Source organism: Anser cygnoides, chromosome 4 (genome assembly GCF_040182565.1).
Source record: "Anser cygnoides isolate HZ-2024a breed goose chromosome 4, Taihu_goose_T2T_genome, whole genome shotgun sequence".
Classification (NCBI taxonomy): Eukaryota; Metazoa; Chordata; class Aves; order Anseriformes; family Anatidae; genus Anser; species Anser cygnoides.
Genome location: NC_089876.1, coordinates 35709288 through 35735690, shown reverse-complemented (window position 1 = coordinate 35735690; position 26403 = coordinate 35709288). Strand labels below are relative to the sequence as shown.

General features: G+C 39.3%; 1 long non-coding RNA gene across 3 annotated transcripts; it reads right to left on the bottom strand.

The window, feature by feature from the left end:
- Window positions 1–1369: 1369 nt before the first annotated feature.
- Window positions 1370–25827, bottom strand: LOC106042463 (uncharacterized). Of its 3 annotated transcripts, XR_010831087.1 has the most exons (7): window positions 25333–25827; window positions 22898–22936; window positions 22219–22339; window positions 21967–22038; window positions 12211–12397; window positions 3009–3239; window positions 1370–1965 (listed from the first exon to the last, which is right to left on the bottom strand). It is a non-coding gene; the product is annotated as an uncharacterized lncRNA (long non-coding RNA). The 3 variants fall into 3 exon arrangements; XR_001211138.3 differs by lacking the exons at window positions 1370–1965; window positions 3009–3239 and adding an exon at window positions 7028–9424 and having other exon boundaries at window positions 25333–25812; XR_001211141.3 differs by lacking the exons at window positions 1370–1965; window positions 3009–3239; window positions 22219–22339 and adding an exon at window positions 7028–9424 and having other exon boundaries at window positions 25333–25807.
- Window positions 25828–26403: the final 576 nt, after the last annotated feature.

Sequence of the window (26403 nt, the reverse complement as noted above, 5' to 3'; positions counted from 1 at the left end):
TTCTAGCTTTATTTTTTTACTGTGTACTAATATAAGATGTATAATACATCTAATAAATATGATGTAACATATTATACAATACATACTTTATAAATGTGGAATAAAAATGTATGTCAGTGTTTGTAAAGAACTCTGAAGACCTCCAGTAGAAGCACATATATGCAAATGATTCAAAACACGCCTAATAACCACAATTTAAATATTTCAAACAACATATTCCAATGCATTGTATGCCATTGATAATGGTGAATTAAAGGAATACAGTAAATTTACCAAAAAGTTATAATCTCATATAGATGTTTAGTGTTGCACTGAGAATAAACTGGTGGAGGCTACTCCAGACTTTTCTTCAGAGATTAGTAATCATGAGAAAGTAAGAAATGTATTCCACTTTGTACAGTTTCCCACAATAGTCCAACACAAAATATATTAGGAGAACTTTGGGAATCCCCTAATATAATAAAATATCCAGATTACAAAGCAGAAAGTGTGCCCCTTTTTCTTTCATAAATCTACCATAACAGGCAAAAAAAAATGTGGCAAAAAAAAATAAAATATTTCTGAACACAGAGAAAACACAGATTACCACATAATCATGATGTAATTGGTTGAAAGCCACCATGGCTGTCTTCTGTTGCAAGACGTATAAAAGGTTTTTGACTATTTTAAGCTCAGGACAAAATGAAGTGAGAGGAAGCCTCCACAGATTTAACTTTGCTGGAAGTCACATGAGCAAATGAAATGGGATCAACTTGTAAAGTAAAGGCAAGCTGTAGCTGGAAAGATTTCCTCATGGCTGTTGCATTACTAAACTCAGAGGAGAGCTAAAGTAACGTAGACCATTACTATGTAGTTACTAGGTTGCATACATTGACCTTATTTCTATTATACACTTTTACATCAAGTTAACTGGTATAGATGGTAGCTCATTCATGGATCAGCATAGCAACACAACTTTTAAATATACAAAATACCAGTGCAGAAATTAATCCTCTTCCCAATAAGTGCTGTACATCTGGCTGTTCCTATGAACAAATAAGTGATTTTTCCAGGGAGAAGTATTAGAAATCACTCACAAATATGTAGCTTTGATCCAAAGCATTTATAATCATTTAATTTTGTTTTGGGGCACAGTTTCCATTTGCACATGCACACAGGCAGACAGATCCTCCCCGTCTCCCTCTCTCTCATGCTCTCTTATAAAAGCAATTGCTATTTCCTGACTGGCTTCCTTCCAGATTTGTGAACTAATTTGATTTGGCACCTTTTAACTCATTCCATTATGCCCACCACAAACTTAGCTTTCTAAGAAAGAGAAAAAAGAGAAAAAGAAAAGAAAACATGGAGTTGAAGGAGGAGACAGGCAGAGAGAAAAACTAAAGGAGGCAGACAGCCGCAGGTACTGATGTTGGTGAGTGAAACGTACGGGGTTACCAAAAGGTACGTGTGCAGCACAAGAACAACCCTGCAAACTCAAGTGTTAGGTGGAAGTGGTACAGCTGTGATTGCAGGCTGCTCGACCTGAGCCCGGCATAGTGCCAATGTGGCACTGGAGCTCTCAGTCCTGGGTGAGCATCCGTGCACAGACAGCCTGCCTTGGGATGCCTCTGTTCTCTCCAAGAGGTATGCCAGGTGATGAGTCCCTCTGGCAGCAAGGAGGAAACTGCAAAGTGTGACCCTCACAGCTCAGCATTAAGTCAGCACAGCTGCATACTCGACCACCTCCCCAGCCACGGTCCATCTGTGAGAGTAAAACGTCCATGCGTCACCACCAAGGAAAAGTACAGCTGGAGCAAATAGGTGCTTTGTTTCTTTCCCAGGAGCTCTTCAGGCAACTCAGAGCAGTTCTTCAAGAGGTGTAATGCATTTGTTAAGTGTTATGAGTAGTTTGAATTTGTAACATCAATTTCCGTGCTTTCCAAGTTCTTTACAAAGGCATTAAAAAGTAATTTTGTAAAAATGTTTCTGTAAAAGGGCAAAAAAAAAAAAAGTTTTATCATAAACTGCACATTTCTCGTACAACTAGTAGGAAAATTACTTCTCTGTCTTCACCATATTATGTAAAAACACCTCAAGAAATAAATTCATAATACTTAAATCACATTAGCCTAAATGCCTCTTCTTCAAAAACTGAATGGTCAGGATCCCTCATTGAACTGATATACAATTTATGATGTGCAAAATTTGTTATATACGTCACCACAGGGGAATCAATATGAAAATGTTTCTGTGCTACTTCCAGATAGAATAAACTTAAATAAAAGTCATTTAAATAAAAACAATCCAGAAAAATAAATGATTAAATTATGTGACAAGCATTAGGGCAAAATACATGTTCTGCACTAGATATATGAGCTCAATCATAATTCATCTGCCCAAGGCTTCCATTGCATTCCCCCATTCCCATAATGTGAAGACACAGCAGACATTTATATCTTGCCTGTTCCAGCTGGGAATATTTAAATATCCAGAGGAAGAACGAACACCCCGTTTTGCATGCTGCATCCCCTCCAACTGAGCCCTGAGGTCCTGCCCTGACTGTTCTCAATGGTTAACCACTTTGGGATGAGGAGTGGGGTTATTTAATGAGCCCCATGCCCAATTCAGGGGTGGCAGCTGCAGTGGGAGAAATAACTGCTCCACCTAGCAGACAGCAAGGCTTACATAAAGTGACACACGAGCTCTCACAGGAAGGCTGGGAACCATGCATGGCTGAAGAGGGTGTCATGTCCTTCTGATGTCCTACAATATTATCTTGTATAAACAGTCACTTGAAATTCATCTCTGCATGTTATCACAGTTAGACTGGTCAGAAGTGATGTCTGAATCAATGCAGTGACACTATACAGGGCTTTTGCATCTTCACAGTTCCAAAAATTTTCCCTCTCCAGAAAGGGCCACCCCCTAATGCATTAAGATTTTTGTCACAGTGAACTATTAAAAAAAAAAAAAAAAATCAAAACTCCCCAAACCACTGCTGCCTTGAAACCAGAATTTCCCAGAGTTACCTATCAAAACTTGGCTGGAAAAACATTAAAGTTTTTCTTTTTCTTCTGAGCACAGTGTTAAAGAGAAGGAACACTGATTTCTTGTTCACAGCTCTGATCAGGGCTATATTTTCTGGGAGCAGTCCATCTGTGCTTCGCCTTGTGTGTCAAGAAGAAAGCCATCCCTTGTCCTACTTGCGTAAGTTTGACAGGTGTGTTTATCTTTCTTGAAGTGAGGTTCTTTTTCTGTTTCTTGAAAACAGCAATTGTAAATTATTTTCTTGAATTCAGAATAACACAGCGAACAGGTGAAATGCGTCAGGAACTATAATGCTGTCTCTCAGAAAACACGTTCCCACTCAAAATACAGAGATATTTGGAGCACATTGTTAAAAATAGGAGCATAGCAAATGGTTTTCCACACGCAGAAGAAAGAATGCAAATTTTGATCAGATAGAGTACTGATACCACCATAAAAGTGAATACTTTTCAATTTTTTTGCCTATATGTTTTGAAAGCTTGATTAAGCTTTTTTTCTCAGGCACTGAATTAAGCCTTTCTCAGGCACTGAACCCCAAATAAGATATCTAAGAGAGGAGTTATACACCTACTTACAGGAACAGAAAATCAGCTGAGACCCTCATGCCATATGGACTGCCTTACTGACAAAGATGTAAAAATCCTTTTCTTTTTTTTTTTTTTTTTTTTTTTTTTTACATATATCTGTAACTTTTAAACTCATGTAAAGGAGACATTATTTAGAGTATGTCATATAGAACATATGGAATTTGTTGATTTGTTTTCAACAGGATGCTTTATCCGGACAATAGACTAAATATGAGAAAGCTGAAGAGAGTCTAAAAATAACATATTAAATATAAAACTGTGTTGGGTAACTCGGTTAGTTAACCTCACTAACATATTTTTCAGCAGAGTTACTCTGTTTCTTACATCCACTGTTTTAACAACAAAACAATCTTAAAATTGAAAAAGAAACTCAAATTGTAAAATTTCCTTTCCATAAAGTGAAAAAACACATCTTTCCATCTTCTTTTCCAGTCGCTTCTCAGAGTCACCTGAGAAGAGTAATTAACTCTTTCTGTTAATGCCAGTGTCCCTAAGTTGACTGTCATCATTAGTTCATTTTCATCTTCAGTTCCACCTTTAGATATAAAGTAAATTGGAGAAATAAATAAAACAGTTAAAAGTGTGCTGTAACTGTACTAATGTGCTATAATCCAATAGTTGCAAATTATAACTTGCAAAGTATGTGATAAAAAGAGGTCACTCCTGATAAAAATTCATAAAGATCATAAATAACGTAAGTGGGAGCTTATCCATATACAAGTACACAAAACAAAACTATCCTTTTCCTTCATATAACACTTGTCAAGATAAAATTGTTTACAGACTTTATAACTATACAATACCCTTTCTCTAAAGAGCTTCTTTACACAATACTTTAATATTGTTATATGGTGAATAAACCCTTTTCACTATTGTTCCCATACAAGTAAGTTTAACCTAGATTTAATGTGTATGTCTCTCTTAGTATTTTTTTTCAGGAATCAGTAAAATGATAGCTGAAAATTATTCCTTTCTATTTCATTTCATGTTGAAACTGCATTTTTGCCAGAAACAATTCTGCTTGAAATATTCAGAGTGCAAGGCTGTTTTCAATATGGACAGAAGCTTTGGGGAAAATTCTCCGCATTTACTGAGGCCTGGTAGTGCTGGCAAAAATTCAGGAGCAGCTCCAAAAATTACTAATGCAAACGGGGCTGGGGGGGGGGGGGGTGCAAAGCTTCATAAAATCTGAAGTCAAACATCTGCCCAAATTGTAGAAGCTGGGAAGAAGGCAATTAAGGAGCTCTCTTTTAAGAGAGGTATTGTGTCCTGCTAAGCAGACACGGTCCTTGATGGCACTGCAGAGGACCTCCACTAGTTTTGCTGATTGCTGATACACCTCACCCAGACCTGCTTTCCCAAGGGGCTGGTACTGGGCAGCACATAAGCACAGTCCCACAATGAGGGATGCAACAGCAGAGGCATCAGTTTACCCATGTCTCCTCCACACCAACACTCAGAGATGTGCCAGAGCATCATGCGCACTGACCCATGATGATCAGAAGCTACAGATGAGAGACATGAGACTGTGAGAAGGCAGCAGGGCACATGCGATCACTTTCTCTCTAGTCTGAGTGCTGTCTCAAGGTGTTTGGTTACAGCAGAAAGGTGCCAAATCATCAGAGGGAGCAGACTATGAAGAGAGCCATAAATCTATTTAGATTAACTGAAATTTTCACCATTTGGCTCCAAGTGGAAGAACTAAATATTATATATATTTTTTTGCAACTAATCTGTTTTGACTCTATGAAAAACATTTTCATTGCAATAAAGTTATTAAAGTCTTAGCACTTACTGTTTTGTAGTTAATATAGGAACTTTTTTTTCTCGCTGCCTGTTAGTTTCTTTGCAATAAATTTCTTTGCACAGGTCGGCTCCTCACTCTAGTTCTCTTATTACTTCATTTAAGAGAATAATTTATTTTAAACCCCAAACCAAACAGAGGATTGAAGAGTAGAGGTTAAGAAATGGAATAAAAAGAAAACAGACCTTCACCTTTCATTATGTTTGTCTTAAGTATCTGCTTTATTAAACTCACTCAGTGTTTAAATCTGGTTTATTAAAAACTATCAGTGTTTAGCTTATGCTATTTTTAAAGCAGTCTGTACTTTACAGTATTTAATAGATTGTCCAAAACAGATGAGTTTTGTTGTTGTTTTTGAAAGCGAACAAATGTGGAATGCTGCAAGACATACAATTGCATAGGACGGTTAGCATTCATATAACTGTGACCAGTTCTGTATCAAGTTAATGTTGTAAATCAAAATCTGAATTGAGTTTATTGAGTTTATTGAATCTAGCAATGACAACTCATTAAAGATATATTCCAGTTCCCTATTAGAACTTTTTTCACCAATCAACACTTACATTAGTGTTTAACCACGCTCTTTACATTTATACAAATCTCTTTAGATTGTCAAAATCATGTGAAGAAGCATCTGTCAGTAGTAAACAGATTTTCTCTTCTACTTCTAAAATCTAGCTGATATACCAAGAATCACTTATAATCAGCCCATTTATCACCACTCAGTGAAATCAATGGGAACTTTGTTATTGATTTAGATAATGGCAGGGTTGGTGTATGGTATATTTAGAAGCACAGTCCAACAGGATCTACTGCATTAGAAATCTTACCTCTGAGACACTGTTCCCATGATATCCACAGGGAACTTTGCCAAAATAAGGAACGTGATTAGGGTTCTCAAGCGTTATTAGATCTGAAGCAGCATAATTGTAACATCTTCACTGTACTGTCATTTTTAATAACAGGGAATTTTGTGTGAATCCTGTGCCTCTCTTATTTGTGAATATTTGCCCTTTGTCTTTGTATGATGCAGTCTGGAAAGCTAAAGCAAGAGACATAATGCCTCAATCCAGCCAAGAATGTCCTGGTTTCTGTGGCCCTGATAAAAATAAGATTACCTAACACAAAATAACAGCAGCTATAAAAGATACAATGAGATCTTTCTCAGCTATGTATAAACAGCAGATATTGTTTGGGTGTCTAGAAAGGGCATCACTCTATTCCCTGCAATACCCCACTTTGTCTCCAGCCACAGTCATTTCAACACCTGGCTGGTTTCCTAGCTCCTTGGGGTGATCGGTAGATCCTAATGTCCTTATGGGGCTGGTGGCTTGCAGCACACACATTTTCACCTTCACCAATCTGACATATGTTTGGTCACATCCAGAATCTCATGGCCACTCAGCAGGACTCCTCAGCCATGCCTTGGAGCTTCACAAAGAGACAGTGGGCTTGATGGCACCCATCCGAGGAATCCCACAGCTGCCACCAGAAAGGGCCAACTCTGTCTTTAGGTGCAAGGGAGCACTTTGCACGTATCAGGAGGTGCTGGATGTGATCCTGCCCATGCACTGCCCTTTCTTGCAACTGAGCCTTACGAAGTACAGTTCACTGAAAATCTGTTCCCCTTCCCCAAAAAAATACATTGGTATGTTACAAAAACAAACAAAAAAGCCCTAAACTTTTTTCCATGTCAGAATGAAAAGTGGAAATTTTTAAATTCCCAGTAGAAAAGGCCATATTTGAGCAAAACCAAATTTCTGGACCTCACAAGTTGCCACATAGCAGAGCTGTTGTTGTCCTTCAGTTAGCTTTAATTATGAACTAATTGGATGAGTTTTTTGTTTCAGACATTTCTCTGAATAGCCTTGAACTACAGATTCATAGCCAAACTTCTTCATTTAAAAATCTGCTGTTGCCTTTATACTGCTCCTGTTTTCAAACATATCACACACCCTTTTGGAATACCTTGGAAAGTGGGTAAATCAAAATTTGTAGCTTTCCAGTTTATCCCTAAATCTAAAGCCTAACACATTATAGAAATAACAGTAAAAGGAAATAAATGCAATACGGAGAAGTCATAAAAACAAAGCTCTATCAGGTTCCCATGGAAGGTCACCAGAAGAGCTTAGTACTTTGTTTTTCTTCTCCTTAATAGAGGGGCCTAAATTTAATTTCTCTTTTTATTTTCTACTTTCCTCTGCTCTTTTCCTCTCAATCTCTGTCCTCCTCCTCCTCCTCCTTTCTTCTCCCCAGTTTGAAATTCCATTCTCAGCCATGTGTTTCTCATTGCGATCCACCTTCCATTTTTGGTCATACAGCAAAATGTGGTTTGAAGATCCAAGAAAGTCAGAGCGTGTTGACACAGGAACATTGGATTCTAGGTTTTGTCAACACTGAGCTGAAGAGCTTTGGGTCTTGAATCAATTTTAGCCTCCTTGACCAAGGAAACCCTGCCGAGAGTCAGACTAAGATCAACGAGAACAGATTTTCAAGTGAACAGAGCCATATAAGTATATCTTGCACAACAGGGGAGTGCTTTTTATTTTCTGTATTATCTGCCCTTGCTCTAATATTAAATCCAAACACTACTCAATTTTGTTTGGCATGCAGCTCTCTGCAACAAAACCAAAAAGCTTTCTCATAGGTGATAAACAGGAGTGAGAGCTTTGAGACAAACCTGAATTTCAAACAGCAAATGACTTTTTTTTTTTTTTCCTAAAAACTGAGATAAATAGCAAACCCAAACAACTCCAAAGTCTCACAGTGACCTATTCAGAAAGCAGTACGGCTGGCAAATGACAGAAAATCCCACTCCTTTTCCAGATGGCTTGGGGAATTTCCTGTTAAAATACTGTGCTTCCCGATGTCTGGACAACCCAGGCCACGTGAACATGGGTCCACTGGCTACCAGCTGAAAGTCCATCCCTAGTTTGCAATTCAACTAAAAACATGTATATAAAGCTGGGGAATGAAAGAGGGTGTAAGGGAAAGAAAATTAAACTGATGTTGACATTGTTTGAAATTTGCTTTAATTCATGCTCTGCCAGATAGCTAAAGATTAATCTCAAACTGTTTATTTTAATGTATTATATTTCTGACTTCCAGCTAGTTATCAGCTGGTGTAATACAAGTTTAATTTTGGCACCACCAAGTCTTCATTGTGTTTATGTTTTCACTCACACTTTCTTTGGTTTTATCATAAGCAATTTCATGATTTAATGGCACTCACTTCCCTGAATAAGAACAGGTGTAGTTAATTTTAGAGATGGGAAAAAGACTTTTATAAACTACCTATTTTCCATGTGTAGGTGTTTAGGATGTCAGCAGCTTGGAAGATACCTTAGTTACATGGTCATTTCCAGGGTAAAGTGAAAATGAAACAGAGGGTTATCTATTTTTAAATTCTGGATTAAAGATTGGGCTGATCTGGCTAAGTCTGAAAAGTTTTAATTATTTTTCTAACCAGGACTCCAAACTCCATGTTGAAAATACCATTTTTGAATTTAGCTCTGACAGAGCTATATTATAATTAGGAAATAATCAGGAAAACAATGGCAAATTATAATCATTGCAACTAGTAATGAAGATGCATACTTGCTGAGTGAACAGAGTTACTCCAGTGTAATACATTCTTTGAAAGAATTTGGACTAATTCATTTGGTCTAAATATCTTGAACTGCTCAGAAGTATTGCTTCTTTTTGATAGCATAAATTCAGACTGACTGACTTCCTCACCCTTTCCTGTGTGGTTCCCAGTAGCCTCAGATAGTGGCTCACTGCTGTCACCTCTCCGGGTGCGGAGCAAAGAGCCATGTTTCCAGCTTCCTGAGGAGAGGACTGGCTTTGGTGCTCAAGCCTCTTCTGGCTCCTTTTGTCCCACCAAAGGAAGAGCCCTACTCCAGGCTAAATTTGCAACTGCTGGTCTGCACTTAGGATCTTTGGCAGGTTTTCAAGATGACATAATGGTGTGTTCAGATGCCTCCAGTAAGCAGCAATGACAAGCCTAAGTGAGAGGAAGTTTTTATAAAATTCGTGAATATGAAATTCAAGGACTCATGTTTTACTTGGTGAAAACAGGCAATGCAGTCTTAAGGTTCAGTGTGTCTCACCAAGACGATAATGCTGAATTGTCTGAAACTATGCTCCAAATATTACATCTCACAAAAATACTGTAAGACCTCACAGGTGTGGAGAAACAAATAGGAGGCAAAATACATCATATCTTCTAGCCAGCTTTTTTGGCTTGAGAAAGGTTAAGTTAGAGAAACTTACTCTGGTTTTGGAGCACACTAGAGAAATTCCAACAGAGGCAATTAAATTTTGAAGGTGCATAAAATAGTGGAAAAAAAGACAAAAATTTGCATGCACATCTGCAGCTTTTATCCATTTGGGCCATAGAGAATTCACACATAGAGTCTGTGGGAGAAATTGAAGTGTGTAGGGGTAACGAAAACAGAGAATAAGAATTTATAAAGGCGGCAATTAAAAAAAAAAAAAAAAAGAAGAAGAATAGGAGACAACTCCTAGACCTCACACAGCCTCTGTTAAACAATGGGAAGAAAATCTTTTAGGAATTCAGTAAGACCTGAGAAGAAATAGAGGACTGTTGGAACAAATGGCTGCTGGCTCCATTTTTACTGAATGACCTTGACTGTGCACATTAGAGCTAGTTGTTACATCAGGCACTGAAATAGAGAACAGACCATAAAAAACTCTGAACATTTCCTCCCATAAGATTCCTTTGTTATAGGACTCTTTTGTAGCATTTAGTAATAATTTCCTCTCTGACTAATGTTCTTGTGCAAATTATAATGCCATTATGCTCTGATGCGAGCTTTTCCCTCATTTCTTAGTTACTTCATCTTTATAAAAGTTCCCCAGTTTCCAGCCAATACTAAAACGTTATTAATTTCAAGTGCCTGGGAGCTGAGAAGAAGTTTAGCAAGCTCTCAAAATGTTTCTTTACCAACATTTGACTGAATATTGTATTTGTTCACTAATTCATTTTTCTTTGCTAGAAATCCTTCACCTGAGTCTTTGCCTTGGCTCATGACTTTCTGCTCTGACAAGGAAGAATAGCTATGTTGCCAATAGGAAGCATAGGAAAGACCAAGAATGAACCTGCTTTATCCCCTGTTTTCATGGTAGGCTAATCACAGGTTTACTGTAAAACCTCTCCTCCGTTCCTTTCCGCACAAAATGTTAATTTTGTTACACATACAGCAGAGCCAGAGAAGTCAGACAAAGCAAGCAAGAAAAAGAGCTGCTCAGACTGTTCTTTCCTGTGTGGTTGGCCACATCCAGCTATCAAAGTAAAGGTGTCTCAAGACAGCAAAAGCTTATTGCTCAGCTATTATTTTTCTTCTGATTTTTCAGAGTACTTCTCTCACATTTTCATCCTCTACAATCTGGTGCATCTACAAACCCTAATACACCCTCCAGGTTATAGTGTAGTGGTGTCGATACCTTCACAAATTATTATTCTTTCTGCTAAGCAGATAACTTAGACTCAATCTGATTAAAAACCTGACAAAAGATGCATCCAAAAAAAAAAAAATCCTTTGGGAATTCATCTAATACTTGCACAAAAGATCATAGAAAAATGCCTATAAAACAACATGTAGGAAACTCAGGTTCAAGGAGGAACCACAAAACCTGTTTGCATGTTTACAGTTGGAATCATGTCTGAGATTACACTATTTATTCTAAATAACTCTGTTAATAATACTAATAAGTTTGTTTGCTTTAAGTATCTGGCATTCAGTACCTGGCAATCACTCAACTGATCAAGAAGAAAGACACCTTCTTGTTCTGAACAACCTCAGAGGAACCCCACAAATGGGAGCTTACTCATCCTAAAGAAAGCATTCTGGGGAAGGGAATATTTCATCCTTTTGTAAGTTTCCAAAGAGGATTCCTCTGCCTGGCTGTGAAAGTCAGCATGATCTCTCTTTTCTTCTGTTTAGCTTTGTTCAAATTCAACACAAACAGCTTAAATTCTGTGCGGTTACTGGAACAAAATATACTGCCAAAGACTGAAACTATTAAATCTTTTCTTTTATCTGTTCCTCATGAATATCACATGCCCTGCTGAATTAGGTTGTTCGTAACAGTCTGAGCTTAGAGTTTTCTCTGCTAAAATACTTGCGATAATGTATATAAATGCACCCCTCCACAGTGAATTTGTTGCATCTTTTTCCAATGATTCTGATTAAAGAGATTCAAAAATGTTGCAGCTGATCACTGTTAATTTTGCTAGTCATATACATCTTCTGTGACGCCATGTTCAGAAGCTTGCTCAAGACCCATGTGGTACCCAAGGCACTTTAAAAATCATAAAGAGATGTCTTCTTTTCAACAAATTAATTGCACCAGAGGACAATTTTGGGTGGCTGGCAGACCAGTTAAATAAATTATCAGCCAAGTGCTGCTCACTTAGCCATCCCAAGATTAATAGTCTAAGACCTTCAACAGGTCATTACATTCAGCACCCATACCAAATGAGTGAAGCAACCCACATGAGGAACAGGGGTAGAGGAGAAAGTAACATGCTGTCTGAACAATATGGGCATTTAAACCAGCACTTCATCTGACTGAAGGGCAAGGCTGAAAGCCAGGGCACCTGGGGATCTGTTGGAATGAAACTGTCTCTAAGGCTGTAGGGAACCCAGGAATATGTCCAAACTGATCTGACACAATCCTTTGCAGTGAACCAATGCCACACAAAATTAGATCACTACCCACGTATGTCCCCTGCTTATGTGTCTGAGGAAACAGGCGCAGCCTTACCAGTTAGTGTAGACACAGCCTCAGTTCACACGGAGCAGCACCCTCCTTGCAAGATGTGGTGTTGGAGGATAGCTAGGAAGCAGCAAGTAGGAGTGGAAATATCTGGTTCTTCTATCGCAATTTCTTGTCTGTCTCTCTAGGCATACTTCATTGTGTCTTCTCCTGGATGCCTCCTTCCTTCTTTGAGCTGGCAGGAGTAAGAGGAAAAAAAGCAATGTCTTGCTGAATGCCATCACCAATGATAACACTGATTATCACACCAGGAGATTACATTGAGCATCTGTAACTACCAGCTGTGAACTGAAGCAGTGATGAGGTGTCCAGATTCCCATTGCTGTGACCCTCGTGTGCTCAAACCACTGTACATCTGTCACTGGTCATGTTGGGTGGGTAGGAAGGCACAGTCTCTCAGAGAAAAGGAAGATGAGTTTGTTGGAAAGGATCACAAACAGCAGTCAGACTGAGCAGTAGACAAGATTGCACCAGTCACAGTGCATTTCTCACCAAAATGCAGTAACGTTATTAATACATAAATAAGTCAGGTGTCTACATTAAAACTAAAACCTGATCAAGTATGAGAAGAAAATAAAATGTTATGTTAAATCACAGGGTATGTTTAAACATGATACTTATGCTATATATTTAGCTGTTTTTCTACAGGTCCCAATAGTGCAGGTAGGAATATAGTATCTATACAACTAGTCTTGATAACGAGACCAGAAAGGGGGAGGGAGGAAATTAAAAGGAGAAACCCTGAGGTGAGGTGAGAGCAAGCCACTGAAAAATACATATTATAGGAGGCTTGCATGGAATACCAAAAATTCAAAGCTTGTCTCTTTTTTTTATTGAATTATAGTCCAGCCTGGTTGAAATAAGATCCCTTTTGTGTATGGCTACTTTGTGACTACAGTTAGTATGACAGAGGCTGAGAGGCTCTGTTAGCACGGTCTTGAAAGCAAAAAAGACAAATAATAATTGTATTTAACTCTTTTTTTATTAAGCCATTTAATCATTCAAAATTGTTTGTAATACCTTTCCCTCCAGCCAGCTGACTTGGTTTTGTTCTGGCGTTATTTGTGCAGACTTGGAAACCTTCACAGCCTTACAAGAAGCAACAGCAGTCAATCATCAGTCACACCACAGCTAAATAATAACCTAACATACTGATCTATTCTTTCCTCACTGCAAAGTGTGATAAGAAAGTACAATCTTGCAACTTACTGCTGTTTCTCTTTTTGCGCAAGTAAGAAATGCCACCTAACTTGCTCTTTGCTGACAATCCCAAAGTGTGATAGAAGTCTTTTTAGTAGAAGAGCTATATTCTTTAACAGTAAATACATGAAAGTATAAATCTGAAATCATAGCCAAACTAAGAAAGTCTGTTTATGGTATCTTTGGTGTTATGTACGAGAATTCAAGCAAATCTCTGATATATATGAAAATACATTGAACATTCATATTACCAAATGTTTGGTTGCCATAGTGGTGACATATAGTCAATATGTATCACCTCTTGTGCTTGGATCCCGCCTCAAGTTTTTCATATCACTGTAGGAGCAGAAAGTCATTTCAGCATGCTGAACAGCCCCACCATGACATCAAGGCGGACAAAACTCAGAGTTCAGCCAACCAGAGGAGGTAGGTAGCAGGTTTGCTGACATAAGCAGAGATTAAATTGCTCCACATGCCCCAAAATGTACCACCATCTGAAGCTCTGTTAGTAACCCCTGCACTCACCAGACCACATTTTGTAAACATGAGCTCTGCCTTTCAATGGCAAAGTTGTTACTTCAGATTCTTTTAGGATATCTGGAGCAGAGAGAATATCTGCTACCTTTAAAAAATATTATAGTAAACCCTCTTGTAAGTTTTAAATTTGTAGAGCTTCTCATTTGTTTTAAAGAATTTCTGACTCTCATTTCTTTTACCTGGAATTCTGATTTTAATTCAGTAGACCACCCATTGCTTTGATTTCATAACTATATTATTAAGTAATTAATAGGAAGGGATAAAATTTCTTTTTGAAATAGATGGATACTATTAGTAAGATTAAAAAAAAAAAAACAAAACAGGGAGAGGAAGCTGAAAGAATAAGTCAATTTGTTGAGCGTCATGCTGGAGTGCCTAAGCATAGCAATAAAAGCACATGCAAAAGTTATCTTTTTAATATTGTTGTTTAACTCAATATATTATATTTGGAGTTGTTTAATTGGTGAAGTGCTCCATAAATACAGATCATTCTATAAATATTAAGAATCTTGGGATGGTATTGAGTTACAACTAGACAGGAATTTCGTTTTTTCTTTTTGGTTTTTTTTTTTTGTTCTTAACATCATGCACCCTTTGCTCATGTACGTGCACTTCTGGAGAAAAAAAAAAAAAGGAGAATGTGGTCAAGACAAACAAATCCATTTGAAAACAGTGAGAAGCACTATCTGTGAGAAGCACATGACCAATGCCCATGGAAGATCTTTGTCTTTGAAGTTATTTACTTAAGGTGAGGTTTTACTTTGGAATCTGAAGCCTCCAAACATATAAGCACTGTGTAAGTTTAATTGCTTGAATATTCCAATCAAGTTCACTTGAACTAACAGCAATATTAAGAAATGGAATTTGCTAAATGTGAGTATATAGATCTCACGGAGGAGGAGAAAGAAGAATATATGCAAGTACTTCTATTGTTCCCTTTAGGTGTTTCAACATGAATCAGATCTGATTTATTGAGTCTTTAAATAAAAAATGCAAATAGGACAAAAAAAAAGTTGTTACCTTAAAAGGAGAGAGAGCTCTAGAAATGAAAACTACGAGAGAAGGAGGAGCTAAAATATTATTAGTTACATGGATGTAATGAGGATAAAGTACTAGCATCAGGTGTTCTGGAGTTTAACAAAACCTTCACTCTGAAGATGATAAACTAAAAGTCTCAGTATCTAGAGAAGCTGCTGCCAAAAACCTGGCACCTTCAGTTGGCTTTCTTAATGTAGCTACTGAGTAGCAGAGCAAAGATTTATCTGTCTTTGCCTGCTTAGCACAAGCATTCTGTGAGCATTATAAAAACATAATAGTTTTTTGCTAGGGTTTTATGAGGGCCATTTCAATATCAACTAGTACTCATCAAGGAAGAAACAGACAAAAAAAAAACTCTTCAAAAAGAAGAGTTGCTTTTGCTTAGATAAATTAGTAAGAAATTCATTAATCTTCCCTAAAAGGGTAAAAAAAAATTAAATCTACATAAAATAAAAATGAAGGTACTGTGTATCCACAGAATTACTATTTTCCTGAAGAAAAAGATACTTAGAGTAAGATCTAGTTCCTTTCATGGAAAAACTGGTAACAATAAGAGATATGAATACAAACATTTTAACAGCAGTCATGTTGCTGCAGCTGTAACAGTTGAAGGGCGTAGTAGAGGAATCGTTAATAAGGAGATGCAATGTCTTTTTATTAGACTAACTGACACAGCTGTAAAACACTGAGAAATCTTGGACAAAGAACATGTAGCCCAGAAGAAAAGCAAATGCAGAAATATGGTAAATCAAGCATAGATGTCCTCCTCTGTGAGGACATCCTCCATTGAGGCTGCCAATACTGGAAAGTTTCACCCCAGCCAAGGTTCAGACATTGCACAGCAAGGTGTGCCAATGGGAATCTAATTAAGTACAGCTGTGCCTATGTATGCTTACCACTTTAAAAGAAACATATCAGCCTGTGAGAAGAGGTCATATTTCATCAGAGCTGGGACAATGAACTTCAGGGAATAAACTAGGAGAGATGTCATTCAAAGTGATTTGTTCCTCTGGAATTTTATTTATGACTGCTATACTTAAAACCACATTGAAGTGCTGGCCAAAGCCAGACTTAAATTTAAATTTGGATTAACACTGACTAAAGTTTGTCCTTAAGAGCATGGCTTTGTATTTATATCTGAGACTCAAGTCAACAGTTTTCTCTCTGGTCTTATCCCTGCACTTGAGCATTGTGGAGAAGCTGAAGTCTACTCATCTACTGAGGAAGCAAAAATAATTGCAGTGATTTATAGTCAGGCAGTCCCATTTACTTGTAATGAAATGTAGGTGCTTATTACTGAGATAAAATTTAAAACCTTAAACTAAGGTTTATGGTCATATCCAGGAGATCAAGCATTTTGTACATTAAATCAAGATGGCACGCCACTAAAGAGTGGCCAAAACTAGGATTCATTTTAGAAGAAAAATGTGATGAAGGATCACTAGACCATCAGTTCTGTCTAACATTAGAAAAAGTGTCTCTCTGGAGTTTGTTTGCCTTTTCCTTGCTATACATGTCTTCAGCAGGAATCAGCTCTCAGGAGTTCTCCAGAGAGCTTGACATAAACCTAAACACTCCCAGAATCAAAATAGATCTGTGCAAACATATAAACAACAGTTTTTAGTCAGTCACATGTTCAAAACAATTTGTTAATTTCACTCTCATTACGTACATATTTACATACAATAAAAAAAATCCCTCCTGTTGCACAAAACAGATGTAGATTCACCTGTATAAATGTTAGCTTTATGTATGTGCTAGTATATTTGTGTACTTCTTTCTGATAAACTTGACAGGAGAAAAAGAATACAAAACTCTCTTTTTAAAGAGCTAGGCAAAAACATGTTTCTGAATATCATAATTCTTTCAACCCCTATTTGTTTGAAGTGCTATTCACAAGCATTGCAGCATAATTTACATGCAAAAAAAATGAATTGAGATATTGCCCTCTGGAGTATATTTTCTTTCCAAGTTATATAGTCAAACTTCAAACCACTTCATTAACACTAGAATTGCTTAGAAATGGTAGAATATTGCTTTTGCAGTTTTTAAAGTTTATTCAGGTTAAGCAAAGATAGAGGGAATAAAAACTATAATATAGAACAGGGAAATAAGATGGCATTTCCCTCCCTTCAAGAACATTCAAGCAGCGTGGCCAGCTGTATCATTTAGACTCTCATTTTCTTGGGTTGATGTGGCCACACTGCTGAAGAAAAATGACTGTCACAAACCATTAGATATCACAAGTTTTGAAGATTTCATCATAAATGAAAGTGCTGTAATAAAAACTGTTTCTCTCTCCTCCCAACATCGTAGGTTTGACTAGATCACAGCTGTACTTGTTTTATTGTAATGGGCTTAAACCTGTTATGTCAGGTGAAAGAAAACAGATGATAAACTGTTGGAGCTCTGACTCTGGAAAGAACAAGACAGAGATAAAATAAGATGCTACACAGCTCTGCCAGCTTCCTGATGTGTTACTTACACTTTCTAGTTACACAGGCAGGCAGGCACATAATTAATTTGTTCTATAAGCAGCCTTGCTCTTCAGATTTACACCAAAGTTTTGAGGAGCAGCAGTGTTAAGTCACACAGCTGAAATCCTTACACCAGACCTCTTTAGTTAACTTCTCAGGAATATGCAAACTGAAAGAAAGGCATTGGTAGCTAGAAATGGGAAGCATTTTTGTAGATAAAAAGGTTCATAAAACATTTCTATGTAGCTGCATAACTCATGAGAGCAAGGGAGACAGTCTTCGGATCTGAGTTCATTGCTGTCCAACTCTGTCAAACTTTAGAAACATTAGTAGCAGAGAGCTGAGCTTAGTCAAAAAAAATTTTTTTCTTCCCTTCTAATGTATGTATATAACTCCACTAATATTAATCAAGAAATACCTGATATGCTACAAAATTACTTCCTCTAGTCACTGGAGTTTAACCCATAAACATCTGTTTATAGTGACAAGAACAACTTGTCAATTAGTGTTACTAGCTTATGATACATGAACAATCTCTCTATCAAATCACTACAGCTGTAGTAACTTTAGGGTTCAAGACTACACAGAATTTGACTGACCATCCAATAAACCTTGCTTACTAAATTTTTGAGTTATAAAAGGAGTTTTTCTTTGTTACCTTTCTCTTTCCTACTGAATATGCTGTAAAATACTTTAAAATGAGTTATTGTATGCATTCTCAAACTGAAGTTTTTATGTAAATAGTCCACACAATTTATAGCATTCTTGTTTATGTAACATTCTGGCTTATTGGCATTTGTCCTATGAATATACTGTTTAGGAAATTATGTACCAAGGTTATAAAACATTGTTTTCCCAAAACACTATTTAGGAAAAGAGAAAAAAAAAAAAGAAGGAAAGAAAGAAAAATCAGTCTTGAAAGACTTGCCTGGTAAAATATTTTAAATTTAAAAATCACAGTGAATACATTCTTTCATGACGTAAGAAGCTACTAGCTCGTTATTAGAGCAATGCAGAAATGCAGATAAACTTTGCAATTTTACAGGTATCCAGTGAAGTCTACAAGGCTTCAGCACAGACATGAATGTTATTTATATTTCAGAGTCCTTAGCGATGCTAACCAGCTCGTATTGACAGCAAGAATATCCATGGCCTGAAGAAATGCTATCAGAAAGAGAAAAAGCAGGCAGTATTGAAGGCAGCTGGATGAGATAAATGGAATTGCCTAAGCTCAACTAACATGCCAATGAGTTCTGATGAGGCCCAAATCCAGGGTATTTTCCCTGTATACAGCTGATCCTGAGCCCTTAGTGTTGTAGTTTCATGTTGATGCATAGGAGCATTTGACCCAAATAAGCAAACAAATACAAAAACACATGCAGATTCAGAGTCAAAAAACATGACATTCTTGCTTGCATGGGAACCAGTAAAAGATGTTTTTGCACTTTGAGTCAGTCAAGCATATTTCCTTCAAATTAGTCATGATTTAGTTGCACATTTGTTGCATGAACATCTGAAGTACCTGCAATAGTGTTTGAGCAAGAGCACATAGCATGCAAATATCCTTAGTAAAATACCAGATACAATTCAGAAAAAATGGTATTGCATTCAGAGTGCTCTCTCTGGTTTAGAAGACAATACTGTTTCTTCATTCACATAATGATCTTTGCTTCATCCTCAGGTCTTTCTTTGCCTGCATTCTCTCTAAAGTCCATCAAAGGCTTCAGAAAAGTGAAAAGTTCCAACAGTCATGATTCCTCCAGGAGGAGATTGAGAGGAAGAAAAGGTAGATGTTTGTACAGTAGCTGAAACCAAAAATATCAAGGCGTAAAGTAATAACAACAAGAGGATTCCATATCCCTAGGATAACAGGGAACTCATTTTTTCTCTGCAAGGTTGTATGTGATTTGGCCACAGCCTCTAATCACAGAATTGTCTAGGTTGGAAGAGACCTCCAAGATCACCTAGTCTAACCTCTGACCTAACACTAACAAGTCCTCCACTAAACCATATCACTAAGTTCAACATCTAAATGTCTCTTAAAGACCTCCAGGGATGGTGACTCAGCCACTTCCCTGGGCAGTCCATTCCAATGTCTAACAACCCTTTCAGTAAAGAAGTTCTTCCTAATATCCAACCTAAACCTCCCCTGGCGCAACTTTAGCCCATTCCACCTCGTCCTGTCACCAGGCACGTGGGAGAACAGACCAACCCCCACCTCGCTACAGCCTCCTTTAAGGTACCTATAGAGAGTGATGAGGTCTCCCCTGAGCCTCCTCTTCTCCAGGCTGAACAATCCCAGCTCCCTCAGCTGCTCCTCATGAGACTTGTTCTCCAGGCCCCTCACCAGCTTCGTTGCCCTCCTCTGGACTCACTCGAGCACCTCCATGTCCTTCTTGCACTGAGGGGCCCAAAACTGAACACAGTACTCGAGGTGCGGCCTCATCAGAGCCAAGTACAGGGGGACAATCACTTCCCTAGACCTGCTGGCCACACCATACAAGCCAGGATGCTGTTGGCCTTCTTGGCCACCTGAGCACACTGCTGGCTCATATTCAGCCAACTATCAACCAGTACTCCCAGGTCCTTCTCTGCCAGGCATCTTTCCAGCCACTCATCTCCCAGCCTGTAGCTCTGCTTGGGGTTGTTGCGCCCCAGGTGCAGGACCCAGCACTCGGCCTTGTTGAACTTCAAATAGCTGGCCTCAGCCCTTCGGTTCAGCCTATCCAGATCCTCCTGCAGAGCCTTCCTACCCTCGAGCAGATCGACACACGCACTTAGCTTGGTGTCATCTGCAAACTTACTGAGGGTGTACTCAATCCCCTCATCCAGATCATCAATAAAGATATTGAAAAGGACTGGCCCCAGTACTGAGCCCTGGAGGACTCCACTAGTGACCAGCCTCCAACTGGATTTGACTCCATTCACCACAACTCTTTGGGCCCGGCTATCCAGCCAGTTTTTAACCCAACGAAGCGTATGCCAGTCCAAGCCACGAGCAGCCAGTTTCTTGAGGAGAATGTTGTGGGAAACAGTATCAAAAGCCTTACTGAAGTCAAGGTAGACCACATCCACAGCCTTTCCCTCATCCACTAAGCGTGTCACTTTGTCATAGAAGGAGATCAGGTTCGTCAAGCAGGACCTGCCATTCATAAACTCATACTGACTGGGCCTGATTGCCTGGTTGCCCTGCAAGTGCCGCATGATGACACTCAAGATAATCTGCTCCATGAGCTTCCCTGGCACTGAGGTCAAACTAACAGGCCTACGGTTCCCTGGGTCTACCCTCCGGCCCTTCTTGTAGATGGGCGTCACGTTTGCTAGCCGCCAGTCAACTGGGACCTCCCCTGATAGCCAGGACTGCTGATAAATGATGGATAGCGGCTTGGCCAGCTCCTCCGCCAGTTCGCTCAGTACCCTCGGGTGGATCCCATCCGGCCCCATCGACTTGCGTACATCCAAGTGCTGTAGCAGGTCGCCAACCATTTCCTCATGGATAGTGAGGGCCACATCCTGCTCCCCATCCTCTTCCACCAGCTCAGGGTACTGGGTATCCAGAGAACAACTGGTTTTGCTGCTAAAGACTGAGGCAAAGAAGGCATTAAGCACCTCAGCCTTTTCCTCATCTTTTGTAACTAAGTTTCCCCCTGCATCCAGTAAAGGATGGAGATTCTCCTTAGTCCTCCTTTTTTGTGTTGATGTATTTGTAAAAATGTTTTTTGTTATCTTTAACGGCAGTAGCCAGATAGAGCTCCAGATGAGCTTTGGCCTTTATAATTTTGTCCCTGTACAGCCTCGCAACATCCTTATAGTCCTCCTGAGTGGCCCACCCTCTTCTCCAAAGATTATAAACCCTCTTTTTTCTCCTAAGCTCGAGCCACAACTCTCTGTTCAGCCAGACTGGTCTTCCACGCCAGCTCGTTTTTGGACATGTGGGGACAAACCGCTCCTGAGCCATTAAGATTTCCTTCTTGAAGAGTGCCCAGCCTTCCTGGACTCCTCTGCCCTTCAGAACCACCTCCCAAGGGACTCTGCCAACCAGTGTCCTGAACAGCTCAAAGTCAGCCCTCTGGAAGCCCAATACAGCGGTTTTACTGGTCCCCTTCCTGACTTTGCCAAGAATAGAGAACTCTACCATTTTGTGGTCACTCTGCCCAAGACAGCTCCCGACCACCGCATCTCCAGTCCTTCTCTGTTTGTGAACAGAAGGTCTAGCGGGGCACAATGTGACTGACAAAAGATAGTATTTTATCTTCCCAACACATTAAAAACACGTGTATCAGATTTAAAAACACACAAATCATTTCCAGCAAACAGGCTAAATAATGGATGCAAAAACAGTAAACGAAGGAAGCAAAATAAGCTAAGCTAAACTTTATAGTTATTATAAACTTAAAGTATCATTACTATATGTAAACCAGTTACTAGTTTCGAAGTTTTATCAATTTTACAATTATTAATGCAGACATCTAAAGTATCAATGATGTGGTACCTCCAGCTCCCATTTGTTTGTTGTTTAGCCTATACAAGCTAGCCTTGGATTCTTTAGGTGCTCAGTATGTTCCTGTAAAAATAAAAGTAGAGAAATGTTCTCATTGTGACCTTTCAATACTTAAAGGGGTCGCATAAAAAAGATGGAGAAGGACTCTTTACTTGGGTAGAGAATGATAGGACTAGGGGGAATGGCCTTAAACTAAACGAAGATAGATTTAGACTAGACATTAGGAGGAAATTCTTCACTCACAGGGTGGTGAGGCGCTGGCACAGGCTGCCCAGAGAAGCCGTGGTTGCCCCATCCCTGGAGGTGTTCAAGGCCAGGCTGGATGGGGCCTTGGCCAACCTGATTTAGCGGGTGGTATCCCTGCCTATGGAAGGGGGTTGGAGTTAGATGATCGTTAAGGTCCCTTCCAACACAAGCCATTCTATGATTTTTCATTTACTCCCTCCCCTATCTACACGCTACCAGAGATGGGAGATGTCAATTTGAATAAGGTATGTTCAGTAGTGTTTCACATACCCCACAGAATAGACATTTCATCGTGACACTAAAGAAACCTACAGAACAACAGAAGTATTTAAATATGTAATTCTTCAGATCTTTACTAACACGTTTAACTTGAGCAACTCTAGCAGCAATTTGAGCAATGCTAGCAGTCACATGCTGAACAGTCTTCTAAAAGTCCTTTGGCTTCAATGACACTTAAACATATGCATAAGGCTAGAAGGAATCAGGATTTAATTAAGAGCTCAATAGACATGGAACCAGTATTTTAAAAAGTATTCTGGCCCTAAGCTTCCTTCTATCACCTTCCCCAACCCCCACCCCCCCCGAAAAAAAGTGTAATTGTTATGTCTGTTATTTACCAAACACTGCATTTCCCATAGCTGATGATTTATTATGTTCTCATCATGTTATTGCTTACCTCAAATTCATAAAGGAGAGCTGCTGAACAGGATGCTACCTGAAAGACCAAATTGCATGACCATGTAACAAAGGAGATATTACAGATAAGCATAGACAGAGTATGTTTTACATTGTAGAAGGGTCTTGCAAGTCAATGACTTGCATTTCCATCCAGGCTTTAGTGCTACAGTTGAGAAAGATAACTGATGTAATACAAACAGACATTAAGAGATCCTGAAGCAAGACAAAGAAAAAAAAAAAAAAGGGAGATTCTGCTTCACAGAATAACAATCAGCTTCTGACCACAGTCATATGGGAAAAACATTTCCCTTTGCATATCACAGCAGCAATCACAATCTGAGGTTTGTAGGAAGAGTGTCTTCAGTTTAATTGCAATCAAAGGCCGAGCCTTCTGCGGCCTGTGTGGGACAACAGACATTTGCTTTCAAGGAGCTGGTACATGTTGCTCTTAAGCTCTTTCCTGGACTTCCTCAGTTTATATTGATTTGTGACTCATCGCACCAATATTGGCTAGGATTTCACATTGTTTGGATATTTTGAGTATTGAAACATCCAGCTTCTTGAAACTCCACCTTCTGAGAAAACCAGAGCTGTCTAATTGCCTCCAGCACCTGTAAACACAAAATCACAGTTGTCTACAAAATAGACAACTCTATTTTAAAATCTCACCATCAGGCTCTCCTGTAGTCTAACCCACCCATGAATTCTCATTCCTCCCTGAACTTCCAGGGTTTTCTCTAACCCACACTGTGCTTGTCCCCTTGTCACCCCTGCACAGACCTGTGCCCTGCAGTGCTGGGAGGCTTGTCCAACTCTCAACTTAGGACAGAAAGCGATGCCATGCTCTGAGCTCACCAAAAACCTGACACTAAGGCAAGCCTCCCCTCCTGCAACCCTCCACATTTCTGCTCTTGCTCTTCTGGGTAAAATACATGCTTTAGCCCATATTCTTTATAAATACAAACCCTAGGATTTTTATACCTGTTTTTATAATGGGTGTGTTATTTCTGCAAGCCACATGCCCCTTGGCCATTTCAGCTCTGCAGCGCTCCAGCACCTCTGTTTTTAAAACCCAGCAGGCTGGTGGAAGTGGGAGGCAGGCAGCCAGACAGATAGCTATGCAGCAGGCACTGCAGAGCGGCTTTCTGCTGCCTTGCTCTGCCCAGCAGAAACATTGCCCAAGCACATCCAAAGTCTCCTGCCTAAACGGAGAGCCACAAATAAACTTTTGATCTCATTCAAAGTCAGGCTGCTCCTGTTGTTTCTTTACTATGTGGCTTTCTGCTTTATTTGTGAATCTTCTGACTGGCAGAATGAAGCAGTGTGGTGCCTTGTCTGTTTACCTTTCAAACCTTGATAACCAAATAATCAAAATAAGAAACTTTGTTTTTTCCCCACAGACATCAAAAAAAAAAAAAAGTATCGCTACGAGCCCATGTATAAACAGATTTCTTAAATCCTTTTAGAAACCTAATCAGTATTAGTAAGTGTTCAGCTTCCTTCCTTTAGAAGTCCTCTGTCTTAGACTGGCAACAGTATTTGCCATGTGAAACACAGCCAAACATTTTCTCACCTTTTTAATACTTTGCCTACCCAAACAGCATTTGGGTAATTTAGCTCTCTCCCAACTGGGGAAAAACAGCTGTGGTGACTATAACTATAGCAGCCCTTAACAGTACTTTACATTTGAGGAGCAGTACAGGCTGTGTCTAATAAAAGAAAACCTTGCACATCTCTCCCTCCTCAGACGTGCTTCAAGGGACTGACTTTCAAGCAAGCCTCTGATGTATCTAATTCATTCATTGATTGGCAGAAATGCGAGGGAAATGTAGCCAGGTACATCCCCATCTACATCTCTGAATAACAGCTACATTTCCAGATAATTTAAACGTTTCATTCTAATCCAAGTTAGTTGTTAGATTGAGTGTAAAGATAATAAAAAAAAAAAAAAAAAGAACTGCAATGCATAGAGCCAGACATAACATGTGTGATTTTTAGGAGCTTAGTCAAATGTAAAGAAAAAGCAGGTTATCTGTTATCTACCCAGTTATTTACAGCTGTCAGAAAGGAACATGGAGCAAAATGTATGCTTGTAAACTACTATCCTAGGGATTTATTGAAGTGCAGTGCCTTATCAGTTCTTTTGTTTGGACTGCCTAAAGACACACTAACCTTAATAACTGAGATTACAGACATGCTCAGCTTAAGTCAAGCACCATACAAGACTACAGAGTTGTACTCCTCTTTCAAATATCTCCTTGTCCAAATTACAAAGGTAAAAATCCTCTTTTCTATTAATCTGTTACAAGAAAAAAAAAAAATCTCTAAGGAGATAAAGAGAAGTAAAAATGATGAAATTCAAGAAAATTCCCAACATGGAAAAAAGTAAAAGAGACAATAAGAAAATAAGAAAAACAAACAAACAAAACCCACTTCATTTCACGATTCCTTACAAAAGCACAAACGCTCCCTCTTCCAAGCTCCTCCTGGCTCTGCTCTGTAATCCTGCAGGCGCAGCTTTCTCAGGCTGCTCAAAAGAACCATCAGTAGGGATGGGCTACAGGTGGCTTCCCTCTTTTCCTCCCTGGGGAGGGTTTCTCTTTTAACCCTCTCCTTGTCATAACCTGCGTGTAATGGAGTTGGATCCATGGCTTGCTTAGATAAGCCATGCACACCCAATGTGTGAATCCTTGCTCTGCCCAAGGTGTAGACTGGCTTGACGTGGCCAGTTCCCATTTCAGAGCCAGCCATGAGTGCAGAGCCTGGGACAACAACTCCCCTTCCCTGACACTAATCCAGGCATCCCCAGCACGGACACATTTGCACCCCGTCTGGGCAGGAGATGGCAGGAGTCCAGAGAGCTGGAAGTGGCAGCAGAAGAATTCATGCCTGTCTACACCTAAGTGCACAGACCTGTTTTAAATTTGGCCGCGACACATACCAACCTTTCTGCATCCTAAAATCCATCCAGGACTCTAAATCCTTTATTCATCAGTGTGCAAAGATACTTCCAGCCTGTTACAATTCATGGGCTTGAGCTGGCTTTTAGAGGGGTGAATAAAGCCAATGGGGGTATTTTTCCTTTCAGAAAAATAAGTTAGCTGTGCCCACCTTCTCTTTTTTACCATTAACTGAGAAGCTCACATCTAACATATAAAACACCTAGTTAAATTTATCCTTCTTCTTTCCTCGAATCCCTGATTTTGGTATCTTGGGACTGTAAGTCCCCACAAAACTCTTCTGATCTGCTCCCTCACCGCTGGAAACACCAGCGTGATCGATGACAGATCTTCAGGAGTCAGCTGAACATCTGTGTCACCAGCCACAACAAGCAACGTGTTGCAATGCTCTTTCCAAAGCCCTCTGAGCTTAGCACCAAAAGTTTATCTCACAACGGTGCTTTGTTGCTGAGCCATTGGAATTTGAGATCGAAAAGGGCTCTTCCCCTTCATATGGCGTTCTTTAGTCAATCCAAGGAAACGGGTGCAGCTCTATGAAGCAGGT